Source organism: Coregonus clupeaformis, chromosome 16 (assembly GCF_020615455.1).
Source record: "Coregonus clupeaformis isolate EN_2021a chromosome 16, ASM2061545v1, whole genome shotgun sequence".
Taxonomy (NCBI): domain Eukaryota; kingdom Metazoa; phylum Chordata; class Actinopteri; order Salmoniformes; family Salmonidae; genus Coregonus; species Coregonus clupeaformis.
In genome coordinates this window covers 11,450,892-11,469,658 of record NC_059207.1, presented here as the reverse complement: position 1 = coordinate 11,469,658, position 18,767 = coordinate 11,450,892, and positions in this window count along the sequence as shown.

The window sequence follows — 18,767 nt, the reverse complement described above, 5'->3', positions numbered from 1 at the left end:
GGTTTAGGGTTATTTTTCCTTCTCCAAAGGTGTGTGGCAGTCTAATAGACATTGGGTAAGTGAATATATTCAGAGTATTATTAATTTAAATAATGGTAATTTCAGTATGAGTAGAGTTACGATTCAAAGTTTAATCTTAACATTAAGTTACCTACAGAATTTTCAATGCAGTATTAGACCAAATATTGGACTTGCTTTTAGTTTCAGAGTGCAGTTTTATTTCATTGCGAAGGAGTGTGTTTCAATCAGTTGTTAACAAAGAGGATGCAGTTGTAGCTTTTAGTTGAATGCTATTGGAGTTGGATGTTGAACTGCTGAGAAACTCTTAATAACCCACTGCACCTATAAGATCTCCATTAATCCACGACAGTGTGTATTACAACAGGCGTGTTGAAAGAAGAAAACGGTAATTAGCAAAGCGTTGTTACTGTTATTTTATTTTCTACTGTTTAGGAGTGAATGTGAAAAAAACAATACTTTTTGACACGTTTTTCTGAAGCACTTTTGTTCTATTTGTCGGTTTGAGATTTCCACCCCCAGCTTTACCCAGATAACATTTACGTCATTTAGCAGAGGTTCTTATGCAGAGCGACTAGGGTTAAGTGCCTTGCTCAAGGGCACATCGATCACCTAGTCAGCTTTGGGATTAGAACCAACGACCTTTCGGTTACTGGTCCAACGCTCTTAACCGCTAGGCTATCTGCCGACAGGGACTAACAGTGGGAGTTAGCTCATTTTACTTTTCTCCACAGGAGGCGTGTTTGAGTCTTCAACGGCAACTGAAATATCTGTGCGATAGGATCTCATGGGACCCAAGTGAGAATTGGGCTGACCTTACCAACAAAAAAAATAGAAGGGGAATTAACCCAGGCATCTTGCAAATAGTCCTAGCGCCCCTATTTAGGGCTGGGATATTAGAACATTAATCTGGGGTTGACATGGGGACATAGAGATGTTTTCACTTCCATGACCCCTTTCAATGCCCCAAGGAGGAGTAATTAGAGATGTCCTACTAATGGTAGACATGCCCTACAAAGCCTGCCTTAATGATGCACATCCACTACTAGGAAACAGAGTGTACAGTGTAGTATAGTGTAAGGTAGTTGTATACAGTTACAGACAGGTTCTGCAAAGGATAATAGCAGAACTGATTGATTCAGTCTCTGGTAATGCTAACACACCCAGTCTCACCCCCCACCCAGGCCAGAGAGGCAGGTCTCTCCCTGGTCTGTCTCCCACGACTGAGCCTCCCCATGGGACAACGGACCCCAGCCCTCCTGGAGAGACACTGGGTCTGCTGGTGGTCAGTCAAAGACAGGCCTTAAGTCCTTAAATTAGTAGATGAAGGGATTTCATAGTATTGTAAGATCTGTTCCTGGTTGGCAAACTGAGGAGAGGACCCCCTGTAAAGCCCTAGAGACCCAGGGTTAGACACCTCTGATCTAGTGAATACTAAAGCATACTATGAGGATACTGGCTTCCTCGTGTGAATGCTGGTCAATACTTTTGGAATGTGGTTATTATTATTTTTGCATGGTGGCCTAATTTTGGCATTGTAATGGCACTTTTCTCTGACTTAATATTGGATTGCACTTTCCTTATTTTCTGTGGTTTTAGCTCTGCCTTTTTGTGCTTGGCATGGACTACTTCTTAAAAAAGTTTTATACAAAAAAAAAAAAAAAAATGGATATTTTGTAGCATGGGTTCTCCCTTTCCCCTTTAACTGTCCATGTGGCGTACTTGGTTTTATTGAGTGTGTATCTCATGCTCACCTACAAAGACAAGCTGGCCTCAGCGGTAGTATCATAGCATTAGTGGCTGACATTGGAGCCTGCGTCTATATTGTGGGAAGCCTCTAAGTCATAATATTCTAATTTTGTATAATATTATTCTCATACATTTAGTTGGGTTGTGTACAGCCTAAAGGTAACACAATTTGTATCTCAGAATAACATTGAGGGTACACAGGAATTTGACAGGGACATCTTTCTTCTTGGACAGTGTTATAGCAGTATCTTAACACTGTTCTGTGGTGTATTGGAAGCAGGAGGTTAGGTATGAGACATGGTATTCTTGGGTTGCCAGCTTTTGGGCACAAGGTTGCCCCAGAAATTGACAGCTACAGTGCTAGTACAGTACATAGTTGTAGTTTGCACTCACGTTCTAACACTATATGAATTAATACACCTTGAGAATGTCATGTTTATATAACGGGCTGCCTTAGGAGCTAAGAGGAAGGAAATGACTTATAAAACGATTCCTTGGCTTTGACCAGCCACCAATAGTTAACCCACATCGCCCCCTAGTGGCTCATATTTGTAACTTCACATTTGGTTAGAGATGATGGACTTTCATTTGAACTGCAGTTACTGCACTACTGTAATTTATTCCAGACACTTTTATGATTTCACTTTAACATCACCCTAATTCGAATCAGCTATAGAGTGTAGTATTAGCTCAAGGAAACATGAGTGTTCCTATGAGAAGTTGCTGTAGCATTGATAAAGCTAATAGTTCAAGAAAACATGAGTGTTCCTATGAGAATTTGCTGTCGCATTGATGAAGCTAATATTTTCTAACCTTACATTTATTGACGGAAAGCCCCTGTTGTGTCCTGTGCCTTTTGAGATAATCTCACGCTGTTGCCTGTCTCCCCGAGCCCTCCTATAGGCTTGCCATACGCATGAGGAGGCCTCCAAACCACTGCCTTCTGGGTTCAGGTTGGCACCCACCCAACGTGCAAGCTAAAAACACACACGCGCACACATTCAACCAGGCAGCTTTCCTTCTTGTCTCTTAGTGCCTGTGGATTGACCCATCTTTCCTATGCTGTGTACTAGAGAGGCTCTGCTAATGAGGCCTACGGTAGTCTACAGTAGCTGTGGGGTACACATTGCAAAAGGCCCCTAACTTGGAGCTTTACAAATATGTCACCCAAACCTTGTTACATCTTCCAAACAAGCTAAGCTATAGATACTAAATTGTGGAGAAGACATTGAGATCCAACATATTTCAGATTTCGTAACAAACTGATCTTTTGCACTCGGCAGTCTGTCAAGGCCTGCACTTACCGTCTATTATGTAGCCTTTAAACCATGTGTGTACTAATAAATTATTAAACCAAGATTTACCAGCTTGCCTGAGCAGTCAGAAACAGCTTCAACCCAAATCCGGCTGCTGCTCTCTCTCTCTCTCTCCTAGGGAAGGCTCTTTAGACCGAGACTGCCATTGTGTAGAACTGGGCTATTCATTAGAAATGTAGGGCGGGAGTCCCACCTGTAAAGACTGAGACACTACCACAAAATGTGATGTTCAGCAGTACTGCGTCTACCATTTTGACACAAAATGGTGGAACTGCTCCTTTGCTGTAATGGTATTCCACAGTTAACTTCGGAAACCCGACCTCCACTTGTTTGACCCAAAGCTGGCTGTTAGCCTAGGGAGTCCTGTCTCGAAAGTGGCCCAGGACAGAGATTGCTGGGAGGGGGAGAGACAGGAGCCTTAGTAGGGTGAAGATGAATCTCTGCTCTGTGACTTTTCAGTGTGACTTATGGTGAATCTGTGCTCTGTGACTTTTCAGTGTGACTTATGGTGAATCTCTGCTCTGTGACTTTTCAGTGTGATTTATGCATAGTATTATTATGCACTTTTGTTTCCTTCTCATTTCGATTTCAAGTTAATATTGATATTAACTGCTTGTGTTAATACGTTTATAAAACTGAAAAAGCACACACAACACACCACATACACAATATTAAGGGCTTTAAAAAAAAGACAACAATCAGAATGTTTTGCTGCTTTTGAAAAATAAAAAAATAAATTATTTGTAATATTTTTGAACCACTGTGATTTGTAAAAAATAAAAAATAAAAAAAATAAAACGTTTTTTGCTGTTTCAGTATTTTAAATGTTTTGACCTCACTTTTAATCAAACCTGTCTGTCTGGGTCCTACACAATGAGCGCTGGGAGCCAGCATGTGGACCTATTGGAATGATCCCAGCCTATACAGAGGGAAGTGAGCACGAAAATGTGAAGCTGCCGCACCATGCACGCATGTATGCACACACACACTGGCTCTTTGTCTCTGTTTCCACAGAGGTGTGGAAAATCTCTTGTGTCAGCTAAGCAACACACACCCACACACACACTCAGCAAGTCAGCTCAAGGTTTGTTATTAATGCTGCTGTTATAGTGACCAGCCTCCTGTGCTGCTGTTATAGTCATAAAGGAGATGGATTATTTCTCCAAGGTGGAGAGAAGGCAGGAAAGAGAACTCCAGTGAAGTTCATTTGGCACAAGTCAATCTGGATGAAATTTGTGAGCTCATACAAGTCATTGCCATTGGTCGTCTACTTGATCAGTAGAGAATAGCGTACCGGTTTACCTATATATCCCAACAGTGATTGTGGACTGTAATCGCAGAGCCGTTGCCCCATTTTGAACCGTCATTCCCCAGTTTGCTCCGCTTGTTCCCGCCAACACACAATGGCTTTCTGGCAGAAAATCTAGTAGTCTGCCTGTATCCATGACAGTATTCTACTTTCCAGTTTCCTGGAAGGTTCTGGAAGTCAGACAGACAGAATGAATACTGAGTCAGCACAAACCCATGCCATTTGTCTCACTGCTCTACTCACAGCACACATTAATCATTAATATATATTATTTCAACCGTCAGAGTCTTTTGTTTTAATAGAGGAAGTCTGGTAAGGGTTTAGTGAACCACACTCGAACTGTGCTGTGGATCGCTGGGTTGCCATGGTTACTTGTAGTGATGTGGCTGATGGGTCAGAAACGCAGTGGGGGGTTATGGGTCATGGAGTTCTTGTACCCAGCGATCTCAACCGGTGTGCTTGTGTTCATCTGCTTGTGTGCCTTCTTGTGTTAATTGGTTGATGGCAATAACAACCCTCCCATGTGCCCCAATGTTGACAGCACCCCTTCATCACCAGTGACACAAGTCCAGCTGCCACCCAGACCTAATTTCTCCTCATATTGCAGTAAATGGGAGGATGGACAGATGTATGATGGTTGCTGCTGGTCTGTTGTGTCATCTGTCCACTGGCATCGGTGAGGCCCTGATTACAGGCCTGAACGCTTTGTCAGCCGCTTTATCAGTGATGTGTACATACTTCCAACTGAGCACCACCGCCAGGCCGCCACAGCCTCATTTAACACAGTCTGTGACACAGTGACATCATCATCCCCACATGTGGCTCTCGTTTCAGAGCTTTCTCCAGGGAGGAGAGAAGAAGATGTGAATCTCTGAAGAATGGAGGGCGAATATTGCCTTCCAGCTAACTATAATTATCTGAGCTGAAAGTATAGATAATAGACTCAAAGTACCTGGGGGTCGGGGGTTCTTTACAACAGAGGTTTCTGAGGGTAGTGAGCGTGAACAGCAATGCGCTCTTGTGTAGCGGACATGAGTCAGTCATGACGTAGCCTGCAAACTCCAAAACCAGTGTCTGCCCTCAGCCCAAGAGAGAAATTTCTCTTGGTCTGACAGTCTAGGACGTTGGTTGCTCTTGTGGGAGACCTGGGTTCGTACCCCGCATGTTACGCACTCTTGGATGGACAAGTCGTGAAAAGCTGTTAGTTGTTGATATGCATTACGCCCACACACAAACAGCCTGGGCATTCCTGACAAGAGTGGCATACAAAAAAGCCCAGGGAGTTGAGTAGTGACAGCACATTCTTCCTCTCTGTCTCTCACTCCTCCAGGGCATGCTGTTGATCTAGGTTTTCACTCTCCTCTCCACCCACACACACCTCTCAACCAGACCAAGTTTACACATTGTCCATCATGACATTGTGGGCTACGTTTTCCATCAGCATGATGACATTTCTGGGCTAATTTAACGACCTGTTTCTGTAGGAGAAAACGTAACTCAGTTCTAACTAAGATGTTGGATTCAAACTGATCATTCCCCTGTTTATGTTTGCCATATCTCTCAGAGGCATTGCAACCTTGTGATGAAGGGGGGACTCAAAAAGAGAGAGGGGACAGGAAGAGCGAACGAGAGGGGAAGAGAAAGAGAGAGAAGTGATATAATGTGTTGGTAACTTAGGTATTTTGTCAGTGCATATCTCTGTGTGCATGAGAATCGTGTGTATAAAGTGTGTGCATGTGTAAATCAAATCAAATCAAATGTTATTGGCCACATGCGCCGAATACAACAGGTGCAGACATTACAGTGAAATGCTTACTTACAGCCCTTAACCAACAGTGCATTTATTTTTAATAAAAAAGTAAAATAAAACAACAACAAAAAAGTGTTGAGAAAAAAAGAGCAGAAGTAAAATAAAATAAGAGTAGGGAGGCTATATATACAGGGGTGCAGAGTACCGGTGCAGAGTCAATGTGCGGGGGCACCGGCTAGTTGAGGTAGTTGAAGTAATATGTACATGTGGGTAGAGTTAAAGTGACTATGCATAAATAATTAAAAGATGGGGTGGGGGGGCAGTGCAAATAGTCCGGGTAGCCATGATTAGCTGTTCAGGAGTCTTATGGCTTGGGGGTAGAAGCTGTTGAGAAGTCTTTTGGACCTAGACTTGGCACTCCGGTACCGCTTGCTGTGCGGTAGCTGAGAGAACAGTCTATGACTAGGGTGGCTGGAGTCTTTGACAATTTTGAGGGCCTTCCTCTGACACCGCCTGGTATAGAGGTCCTGGATGGCAGGAAGCTTGGCCCCAGTGATGTACTGGGCCGTACGCACTACCCTCTGTAGTGCCTTGCGGTCGGAAGCCAAGCAGTTGCCATACCAGGCGGTGATGCAACCAGTCAGGATGCTCTTGATGGTGCAGCTGTAGAATCTTTTGAGGATCTGAGGACCCATGCCAAATCTTTTCAGTCTCCTGAGGGGGAATAGGCTTTGTCGTGCCCTCTTCACGACTGTCTTGGTGTGTTTGGACCATGATAGTTCGTTGGTGATGTGGACACCAAGGAACTTGAAGCTCTCAACCTGTTCCACTACAGCCCCGTCGATGAGAATGGGGGCGTGCTCAGTCCTCATTTTTTTCCTGTAGTCCACAATCATCTCCTTTGTCTTGGTCACGTTGAGGGAGAGGTTGTTATCCTGGCACCACACAGCCAGGTCTCTGACCTCCTCCCTATAGGTTGTCTCATCGTTGTCGGTGATCAGGCCTACCACTGTTGTGTCGTCGGCAAACTTAATGATGGTGTTGGAGTCGTGCCTGGCCATGCAGTCATGGGTGAACAGGGAGTACAGGATGGGACTGAGCACGCACCCCTGAGGGGCCCCCGTGTTGAGGATCAGTGTGGCAGATGTGTTGTTACCTACCCTTACCACCTGGGGGTGGCCCGTCAGGAAGTCCAGGATCCAGTTGCAGAGGGAGGTGTTTTGTCCCAGGATCCTTAGCTTAGTGATGAGCTTTGAGGGCACTATGGTGTTGAATGCTGAGCTGTAGTCAATTAATAGCATTCTCATGTACAGTGGGGAAAAAAAGTATTTAGTCAGCCACCAATTGTGCAAGTTCTCCCACTTAAAAAGATGAGAGAGGCCTGTAATTTTCATCATAGGTACACGTCAACTATGACAGACAAAATGAAAAAAAAAATCCAGAAAATCACATTGTAGGATTTTTAATGAATTTATTTGCAAATTATGGTGGAAAATAAGTATTTGGTCAATAACAAAAGTTTCTCAATACTTTGTTTTATACCCTTTGTTGGCAATGACACAGGTCAAACGTTTTCTGTAAGTCTTCACAAGGTTTTCACACACTGTTGCTGGTATTTTGGCCCATTCCTCCATGCAGATCTCCTCTAGAGCAGTGATGTTTTGGGGCTGTCGCTGGGCAACACGGACTTTCAACTCCCTCCAAAGATTTTCTATGGGGTTGAGATCTGGAGACTGGCTAGGCCACTCCAGGACCTTGAAATGCTTCTTACGAAGCCACTCCTTCGTTGCCCGGGCGGTGTGTTTGGGATCATTGTCATGCTGAAAGACCCAGCCACGTTTCATCTTCAATGCCGTTGCTGATGGAAGGAGGTTTTCAGTCAAAATCTCACGATACATGGCCCCATTCATTCTTTCCTTTACACGGATCAGTCGTCCTGGTCCCTTTGCAGAAAAACAGCCCCAAAGCATGATGTTTCCACCCCCATGCTTCACAGTAGGTATGGTGTTCTTTGGATGCAACTCAGCATTCTTTGTCCTCCAAACACGACGAGTTGAGTTTTTACCAAAAAGTTATATTTTGGTTTCATCTGACCATATGACATTCTCCCAATCCTCTTCTGGATCATCCAAATGCACTCTAGCAAACTTCAGACGGGCCTGGACATGTACTGGCTTAAGCAGGGGACACGTCTGGCACTGCAGGATTTGAGTCCATGGCGGCGTAGTGTGTTACTGATGGTAGGCTTTGTTACTTTGGTCCCAGCTCTCTGCAGGTCATTCACTAGGTCCCCCCGTGTGGTTCTGGGATTTTTGCTCACCGTTCTTGTGATCATTTTGACCCCACGGGGTGAGACTTGCGTGGAGCCCCAGATCGAGGGAGATTATCAGTGGTCTTGTATGTCTTCCATTTCCTAATAATTGCTCCCACAGTTGATTTCTTCAAACCAAGCTACTTACCTATTGCAGATTCAGTCTTCCCAGCCTGGTGCAGGTCTACAATTTTGTTTCTGGTGTCCTTTGACAGCTCTTTGGTCTTGGCCATAGTGGAGTTTGGAGTGTGACTGTTTGAGGTTGTGGACAGGAGTCTTTTATACTGATAACAAGTTCAAACAGGTGCCATTAATACAGGTAATGAGTGGAGGACAGAGGAGCCTCTTAAAGAAGAAGTTACAGGTCTGTGAGAGCCAGAAATCTTGCTTGTTTGTAGGTGACCAAATACTTATTTTCCACCATAATTTGCAAATAAATTCATTAAAAATCCTACAATGTGATTTTCTGGATTTTCTTTTCTCAATTTGTCTGTCATAGTTGACGTGTTCATATGATGAAAATTACAGGCCTCTCTCATCTTTTTAAGTGGGAGAACTTGCACAATTGGTGGCTGACTAAATACTTTTTTTCCCCACTGTAGGTGTTCCTCTTGTCCAGGTGGGAAAGGGCAGTGTGGAGTGCAATAGAGATTGCATCATCTGTGGTTCTGTTGGGGCGGTATGCAAATTGGAGTGGGTCTAGGGTTTCTGGGATAATGGTGTTGATGTGAGCCATGACCAGCCTTTCAAAGCACTTCATGGCTACAGACGTCAGTGCTACGGGTCGGTAGTCATTTAGGCAGGTTATCTTAGTGTCCTTGGGCACGGGGACTATGGTGGTCTGCTTGAAAAATGTTGGTATTACAGACTCAGTCAGGGACATGTTGAAAATGTCAGTGAAGACATTTGCCAGTTGGTCAGCACATGCTCGGAGTACACGTCCTGGTAATCCGTCTGGCCCTGCGGCCTTGTGAATGTTGACCTGCTTAAAAGTCTTACTCACATCGGCTACGGAGAGCGTGATCACATAGTCATCCGGAACAGCTGGTGCTCTCATGCATGCTTCAGTGTTGCTTGCCTCGAAGCGAGCATAGAAGTGGTTTAGCTCGTCTGGTAGGCTTGTGTCACTGGGAAGCTCGCGGCTGTGCTTCCCTTTGTAGTCTGTAATAGTTTTCAAGCCCTGCCACATCCGACGAGCGTCGGAGCCGGTGTAGTATGATTAAATCTTAGTCCTGTATTGACTCTTTGCCTGTTTGATGGTTCGTCGGAGGGCATAGCGGGATTTCTTATAAGCGTCCGGGTTAGAGTCCCGCTCCTTGAAAGCGGCAGCTCTACCCTTTAGCTCAGTGCGGATGTTTCCTGTAATCCATGGCTTCTGGTTGGGGTATGTACGTACGGTCACTGTGGGGACGACATCATCGATGCACTTATTGATGAAGCCAGTGACTGATGTGGTGTACTCCTCAATGCTATCTGAAGAATCCCGGAACATGTTCCAGCCTGTGCTAGCAAAACAGTCCTGTAGCTTACCATCTGCGTCATCTGACCACTTTTTTATTAACCGAGTCACTGGTGCTTCCTGCTTTAGTTTTTGCTTATAAGCAGGAATCAGGAGGATAGAGTTATGGTCAGATTTGCCAAATGGAGGGCGAGGGAGAGCTTTGTATGCGTCTCTGTGTGTGGAGTAAAGGTGGTCTAGAGTTTTTTTTCCTCTGGTTGCACATTTAACATGCTGGTAGAAATTAGGTGTATGTTAGACACACTTGGGCTCTAGAGGAAGATAAGTCAGCCAGAGTTAGAGGAAGATAAGTCAGCCAGAGTTAGAGGAAGATAAGTCAGCCAGAGTTAGAGGAAGATAAGTCAGCCAGAGTTAGCTGAGAGGTGACCTCAGCTGAGAGACCAGGGAGCTTCAACGCTGTCAAAGAGCAGACACACACTCAACATATACTACTACATGCCTGCATTCTCTCTCTCTCTAGCTCTCTCTCTCTCTCTCTCTCTCTCTCTCACTCACTCACTCACTCACTCACTCATTCTCTCACACACAAACCCTAGTGATGGGTGCCAGTATCAGGCGTCCAGTGTGTTAGCTCATCCCAACTGGGCTAGGACACACAGTCCAGAGCTGCCCAGCACCACATCTAATATGGAAGACACACTTCCTCTCTCAGAGTGGAGGGGATAAAATCTTGAGGAAAAACAGAGAGGGGAATCGCTCTAGCAGTGGATAGGTACAGACAAGACACACAGGATGGGTCTAGGACACCTCATTTAAATATGACAGTGTTTTGATGACCCCGGTCATCTGACCTACATGATTACCCAGTTTCCTCCTCTTGTTATTTTGTCATCTGTTCTTTGATGTGTTAATACCTGACATCCCAGCTGACCTCCCGGCGTGCCTCACATTGTCACTGTATGAACAGGGTCTGCTGATGGTGGTCTGGGTCTTTTCCTGCCTCACACATCAAATCAAATCAAAGTTTATTGGTCGCGTACACAGATTTGCAGATGTTATTGCAGGTGCAGCAAAATGCTTGTGTTTCTAGCTCCAACAGTGCAGTAATACCTAGCAATACATAAAACAATACATGCATAATCCAGATTTTTTAAAATATAAATTCTAGAATACAGTATATACATATAAAGTGGGTGAAACAGTATGTAAATATTATTAAAGTGAACAGTGTTCAATGACTCTATGTACTGTAGATATGGCAGCAGTCTCTAAGGTGCAGTGTAGAGTACCGGGTGGTAGCCGGCTAGAACAGTGACTAAGGCTAGTGGTGACTGTTTAACAGTCTGATGGCCTGGAGATAGAAGATGTTTCTCAGTCTCTGTCTCCGCCTTCTAGATGGTAGCGGGGTGAACAGGCCGTGGCTCGGGTATTTTGTATTTTTTTTGTATTTATTAGGGATCCCCATTAGCTCCTGCCAAGGCAGCAGCTACTCTTCCTGGGGTCCAAACATTTACGTCACACATAAAACAAAATATAAAAACAGTACATCATATAACATTATTACACCACTACATATCTACAATACAAAATGTATAATACCACCATACAATATTTTTACAATGTACTTGTGTGTAGTGTACGTGTGCTAGCATGTGTGTGCTAGCGTGCGTGTGCTAGCGTGTGTGTGCTAGCGTGCGTGTGCTAGCGTGCGTGTGCTAGCATGCGTGTGCTAGCGTGCGTGTGCTAGCGTTTGTGTGCTAGCGTGCATGTGCTAGCGTGTGTGTGCGTATGCGTGTCTGTTCCTGTGTGTGTGTGTGTGTGTCTCTTCACAGTCCCCGCTGTTCCATAAGGTGTAGTCTTATCTGTTTTTTTAATCTGATTCTACTGCTTGCATCAGTTACCTGATGTTGAATAGAGTTCCATGTAGCCATGGCTCTATGTAGTACTGTGCACCTCCCATAGTCTGTTCTTGACTTGGGGATTGTGAAGAGACCTCTGGTGGCATGTCTTGTGGGGTATGCATGGGTGTCCGAGCTGTGTGCTAGTAGTTTAAACAGACACCTCGGTGCATTCAGTATGTCAACACTTCTTACAAAAACAAGTAGTGATGAAGTCAATCTCTTCTCCACTTTGAGCCATGAGAGATTTACATGCATATTAGTAATGTTAGCTCTCGTGTACATTTAAGGGCCAACTGTAATGCCCTGTTCTGAGCCAATTGTAATTTTACGAGGTCCCTCTTTCTGGCACCTGACCACACGACTGAACAGTAGTCCAGGTGCGACAAAACTAGGGCCTGTAGGACCTGCTTTACTGATAGTGGTCCTCTGTAGTTCAATTGGTAGAGCATGGCGCTTGTAACGCCAGGGTAGTGGGTTCGATCCCCGGGACAACCCATACGTAACGACTGTAAGTCGCTTTGGATAAAAGCGTCTGCTAAATGGCATATTATTATTATATTAAAAAGGCAGAGCTGCACTTTATTATGGACAGACTTCTCCCCATCTTAGCTACTATTGTATCAACATGTTTTGACCATGACAGTTTACAATCCAGGGTTACTCCAAGCAGTTTAGTTACCTCAACTTGCTCAATTTCCACATTATTTATTACAAGATTTAGTTGAGGTTTAGGGTTTAGTGAATGATTTGTCCCAAATACAATGCTTTTAGTTTTTGAAATATTTAAGACTAACTTATTCCTTGCCACCCATTCTGAAACTAACTGCAGCTCTTTGTTAAGTATTGCAGTGATTTCACTCGCTGTAGTAGCTGACGTGTATAGTGTTAAGTCATCCGCATACATAGACACATTGGCTTTACTCAAAGTGGCATGTCATTAGTAAATATTTAAAAAAGTAAGGGGCCTAGACAGCTGCCCAGGGGAATTCCTGATTCTACCTGTGTTCTGTTAGACAGGTAACTCTTTATCCACAATATAAAGCCATAACACAGCCTGGGTGGCGCAGCGGTCTAAGGCACTGCATCTCAGTGCTTGAGGCGTCACTACAGACCCCCTGATTCGATTCCAGGCTATATCACAACCGGCCGTGATTGGGAGTCCCGTAGGGCGGCGCACAATTGGCCCAGCGTCGTCCGGGTTTGGCCAGTGTAGGCCGTCATTGTAAATAAGAATTTGTTCTTAATTGACTTGCCTAGTAAATAAAGGTAAAATTTAAAAAATCATGTTTTTTCAGCAGCAGACTATGATCGATGATGTCAAAAGCTGCACTGAAGTCTGACAAAACAGCTCCCACAATCTTTTTATCATCAATTTCTCTCAGCCAATCATCAGTCATTTGTGTAAGTGCCGTGCTTGTTGAATGTCCTTCCCTATAAGTGTGCTGAATGTCTGTTGTCAATTTGTTTACAGTAAAATAGCATTGTATCTGGTCAAACACCATTTCTTCCAAAAGTTTACTAAGGGATGGTAACAGGCTGATTGGTCGGCTATTTGAGCCAGTAAAGGGGGCTTTACTATTCTTGGGTAGCGGAATGACTTTTGCTTCCCTCCAAGCCTGAGGGCACACACTTTCTAGTAGGCTTAGAATGAAGATATGGCAAATAGGAGTGGCAATATCGTCCACTATTATCCTCAGTAATTTTCCATCCAAGCTCTCAGACCCTGGTGGCTTGTCATTGTTGATAGACAACAATTATTTTTTCACCTCTTCCACACTCACTTTACGGAATTTAAAATTACAATGCGTGTCTGGCTGAGGTCCTTGATGATCTTCTTGGCCTTCCTGTGACACTGGGTGCTGTAGATGTCCTGGAAGGCAGGCAGTGTGCCCCCGGTGATGCGTTGGGCTGACCGCACCCCCCTCTGAAGGGCCCTGCGGTTGTGGACAGTTAAATTACCGTACCAGGCAGTGATACAGCCTGACAGGATGCTCTCAATGGCGGTGTTGTCTCAACAGGGTCTGCTGGTGGGGGTGGTCTGGGTCCCTTCCTGCCTCATATACTTACTGCATGGCTTATCATGACTGAGGGAGTGCTCCACTATGGCCTAACAGCAGTCCAGCTCTCCCACGTCTTACTCAAAACCACCCAGACAGACAATAACACACTACCTTATAGGCTCAGTACTGAAAGGTTATGAGGGAAGCAGAAACAGGCAGGAAGGGAGACATACCACATTCTAACTTCAGTTCTGATCACGTGGATCGGAATGTCATACAAATCAGATATAGATTTTTTTGAGAGATAAGTGTTGAGAGAGATATGTTTGAGTTAAACCTAGACTCTTCGGAAAAAAAAAAAAGGGTTCCAAAAGGCTTCATCGGCTGTCTCCATAGGAGAATCCTTTTTGGTTCCACGTAAAAACCCTTTTTGGTTCCAGGTAGAACCATTTCGGGTTCCATGTAGAACCCACTGTGGAAAGGGTTCTGCATGGAACACAAAATGGTTCTACAAAGAACCAAAATTGTTCTACCTGGAACCAACACGGGTTCTTCATAAGGTTATCCTATCGAGACAGCTGAAGAACCCTATGGGGACAGCTGAATAATTTTCCAGATTGACTGACCTTCATGTCTTAAAGTAATAATAGACTGTAATTTCTCTTTGCTTATTTGAGCTGTTCTTGCCATAATATGGACTTGGTATTTTACCAAATAGGGCTATCTTCTGTATACCACCCCTACCTTGTCACAACACAACTGATTGGCTCAAACGCATTAAGAAGGAAAGAAATTCCACACATTAACTTTTAACAAGGCACACCTGTTAATTGAAATGCATCCAGGTGACTACCTCATGAAGCTGGTTGAGAGAATGCCAAGAGTGTGCAAAGCTGTCATCAAGGCAAAGGGTGGCTACTTTGAAGAATTTCAAATCTCATATATATTATGATTTGTTGAACACTTTTTTGGTTACTACATGATTCCATATGTGTTATTTCATAGTTTTGATGTCTTCACTATTATTCTACGATGTAGAAAATAGTAAAAAATGAAGAAAAACCCTTGAATGAGTAGGTGTGTCCAAACCTTTGACTGGTACTGTATATAAAGTGTAACATTGGGATGCAAACCCAAAATGTAATACATTTCAACTATATAGCTGACATGGTACAGGTGTCTTCTTTCTTTTAAGCCCATAACCATGTGTGTGAGGTGTATACTTTTGTTTCAAAGTAGATTTGTTTAAGACTGCCCTGATTTAGCCCACTGCAGTAAAAGGTTAAAGGACTGGAATAGATAGAGTAAGCCTACAACTAAAAGGGCCAGTTTGGGTGCAATCAATTAGCTTAATTTCTCAGAGCTAAAATTATATTTCAACAAAATAATGTTGCAGGATTGCATGTCTTATATGTTTCTAAATGGAGAAACCATTTCAGAACAATCTGAAAATGACATGGAACGACCCCTTTCGAACACAAACACACACACACACACACAAACACACAGTCCTGTTAGCCCTCATTTGTGTGTGTGGGTGTTTGTTTGGGTGTTTGTGTGTGGTGTGTGTATGTGTTTGTGGGTGTGTGTTCAGTGTGAGCTATGTCTGGAATGCTTAATGGTCTGCTTATGGAACAGCCTTTCCCAGGACATTATCATGTTTAGTTGTCTTGTAAATGCCCTACTCGCTGGAATGTGCCTACCTTTGAACGTTGCGGGGTGAGCCGCGTTATCTCTCCTCCAAGGTACATTTACATTTTAGTCATTTAGCAGACGCTCTTATCCAGAGCGACTTACAGTTAGTGAGTGCATACATTATTAATTTTTTTTTTTCATACTGGCCCCCCGTGGGAATCGAACCCACAACCCTGGCGTTGCAAACGCCATGCTCTACCAACTGAGCTACATCCCTGCCGGCCATTCCCTCCCCTACCCTGGACGACGCTGGGCCAATTGTGCGCCGCCCCATGGGTCTCCCGGTCGCGGCCGGCTACGACAGAGCCTGGATTCGAACCAGGATCTCTAGTGGCACAGCTAGCACTGCGATGCAGTGCCTTAGACCACTGCGCCACTCGGGAGGTTGTAAATACTGCTATAGGCAAATCAGAAGAATGAATCATTCTCAGGCATTCAACACCTGCTATGATGATGAGTACTGGATTGGAATTGCCGATGCTGTGGATGATGAAAACATAACGCTGTAAAGGTGAAATTCATGGGCTCAAGTTATCCATCAAGATAATTTTTTTGCCCAAACAGAGAGGACACATGCTCTATACCAAAAACAAGCATCATCTGCACCATTAAGGCACCAATCACTGCAACTGGTCGCCAATATCACTTGGGATGTAGAGACATCACTGCTATAGAAGATGCACTGAAGAAAGAAAAAAATGTGAAAGAATGAAATGTGGAATGAGTAGTCCTGTATGCTGTTTTTTGTTTTCATATAATTATTATTTTAGATGTATTTGGGCAAATACATTGTTTTAACTTTAACTCTTCACTCTACATTTATAAATCATTATTATCTGAAGGTTCAGTCTTGATTTAACATTGAGGGGTGGGGGGGGGGAATTCTTCACACTTTTAGGGGTCAGTACCTGGTCATTTCAGGTTGTATGACGATACATAAACCTAACAACTTCAATGAAATATTTCTCTGAACAGGGGAAAATAACATCACCAAATCCACTGAGAATATATGACATAGTATAAAGAAACAATACTCCTAGTCGCAGCTTCATTCTACTTGTCAGACATATCGAACTGATACTGTATACTGGCTGTTGGGGTGGGCTTGGTGTGGGGTTTGGGGTCCGTGGGTGGCTTTTGACCATTTATTTAAATTCCTTACGTCTTAATCATTGTTAAGAAGATTGGATATCCAAATTGGATGTTGGGTACTATATTTATTTAAGATGATATGAATCCTATGAATTTAAATGGCAAATTTGGGTGGAATCAATTAGCTTAATACTAAAGAAACGATTTCAGAACTATCTAAGATGGTGGGTGTCGAATTCCTCTTTCTTGTGCTTTTTGAGGTGTAACGGCCCAAAGGCATGCTGTCTAAAAGCATGGAAATAAGAGTAATGAAAAACAAATGATCATTGAAGAGTAACGATCACAGAAGGGCATGAGTCAAACTGAAACCTCTAAACCCAAACACATCTCAGCTGCCCATTGACATCTAATCCCACACATTAGGTCTGAACACATATACCTGGCTGTCACACAAGCCTGTATCTGACCCAGACACCAAACAGTCCTACATTCAAAATCCTAATTATAAAATATTATTTTGAGGAAGATAGAAAGATATTTTCTCCCTCTAGAATGACCTAGCCAAGTGAAGTATGGGCAGCTGGGCACATTACACTTCATTCATAATATACAATATATTCATTATACAACATCTTTCTATAGCTGAAGACCTCTTTGCTTATGTACTGTGAGGAAACATCACCATGCACCAATATACTGTGCAATCATCCATGCATATAACCATGCTTATAAACATGATAGAGGCCTACTATGTCTAGCAATAGCTATACAGTGGCTTGCGAAAGTATTCACCCCCCTTGGCATTTTTCCTATTTTGTTGCCTTACAACCTGGAATTAAAATGGATTTTATGGGGGTTTGTATCATTTGATTTACACAACATGCCTACCACTTTGAAGATGCAAATTTTTTTTGTGTGTGAAACAAACAAGAAATAAGACAAAAAAACAGAAAACTTGAGCGTGCATAACTATTCACCCCCCCAAAGTCAATACTTTGAAGAGCCACCTTTTGCAGCAATTACAGCTGCAAGTCTCTTGCTCCAGCTCCTTCAAGTTGGATGGGTACCGCTGGTGTATAGCAATCTTTAAGTCATACCACAGATTCTCAATTGGATTGAGATCTGGGCTTTGACTAGGCCATTCCAAGACATTCATTTAAATGTTTCCCCTTAAACCACTCAAGTGTTGCTTTAGCAGTATGCTTAAGGTAATTTTCCTGCTGGAAGGTGAAACTCCGTCCCAGTCTCAAATCTCTGGAAGACTGAAACAGGTTTCCCTCAAGAATTTCCCTGTATTTAGCGCCATCCATCATTCCTTAAATTCTGACCAGTTTCCCAGTCCCTGCCGATGAAAAACATCCCCACAGCATGATGCTACTACCATGCTTCACTGTGGGGATGGTGTTCTCGGGGTGATGAGAGGTGTTGGGTTTGCGCCAGACATAGTGTTTTCCTTGATGGCCAAAAAGCTCAATTTTAGTCTCATCTGACCAGAGTACCTTCTTCCATATGTTTGGGGAGTCTCCCACATGCCTTTTGGCGAACACCAAACGTGTTTGCTTATTTTTTTCTTTAAGCAATGGCTTTTTTCTGGCCGCTCTTCCGTAAAACCCAGCTCTGTGGAGTGTACGGCTTAAAGTGGTCCTATGGACAGATACTCCAATCTCCTCTGTGGAGCTTTTATAATGGATTTAATGGTGCTCCGTGGGATGACACAAAAAAAAAAAATGTATGCACGCATGACTGTAAGTCGCTTTGTATAAAAGCGTCTGCTAAATGGCATATTATTATATTATTATTATGTTCAAAGTTTCTGATATTTTTTTATAACCCAACCCTGATCTGTACTTCTCTACAACTTTGTCCCTGACCTGTTTGGTGAGCTCCTTGGTCTTCATGGTGCCACTTGCTTGGTGGTGCCCCTTGCTTAGTGGTGTTGCAGAATCTGGGGCCTTTCAGAACAGGTGTATATATACTGAGATCATGTGACAGATCATGTGACACTTAAGATTGCACACAGGTGGACTTTATTTAACTAATTATGTGACTTCTGAAGGTTATTGGTTGCACCAAATCTTATTTAGGGGCTTCATAGCAAAGGGGGTGAATACATATGCACGCACCACTTTTCCATTATTAATTTTGTAGAATTATTTGAAACAAGTTA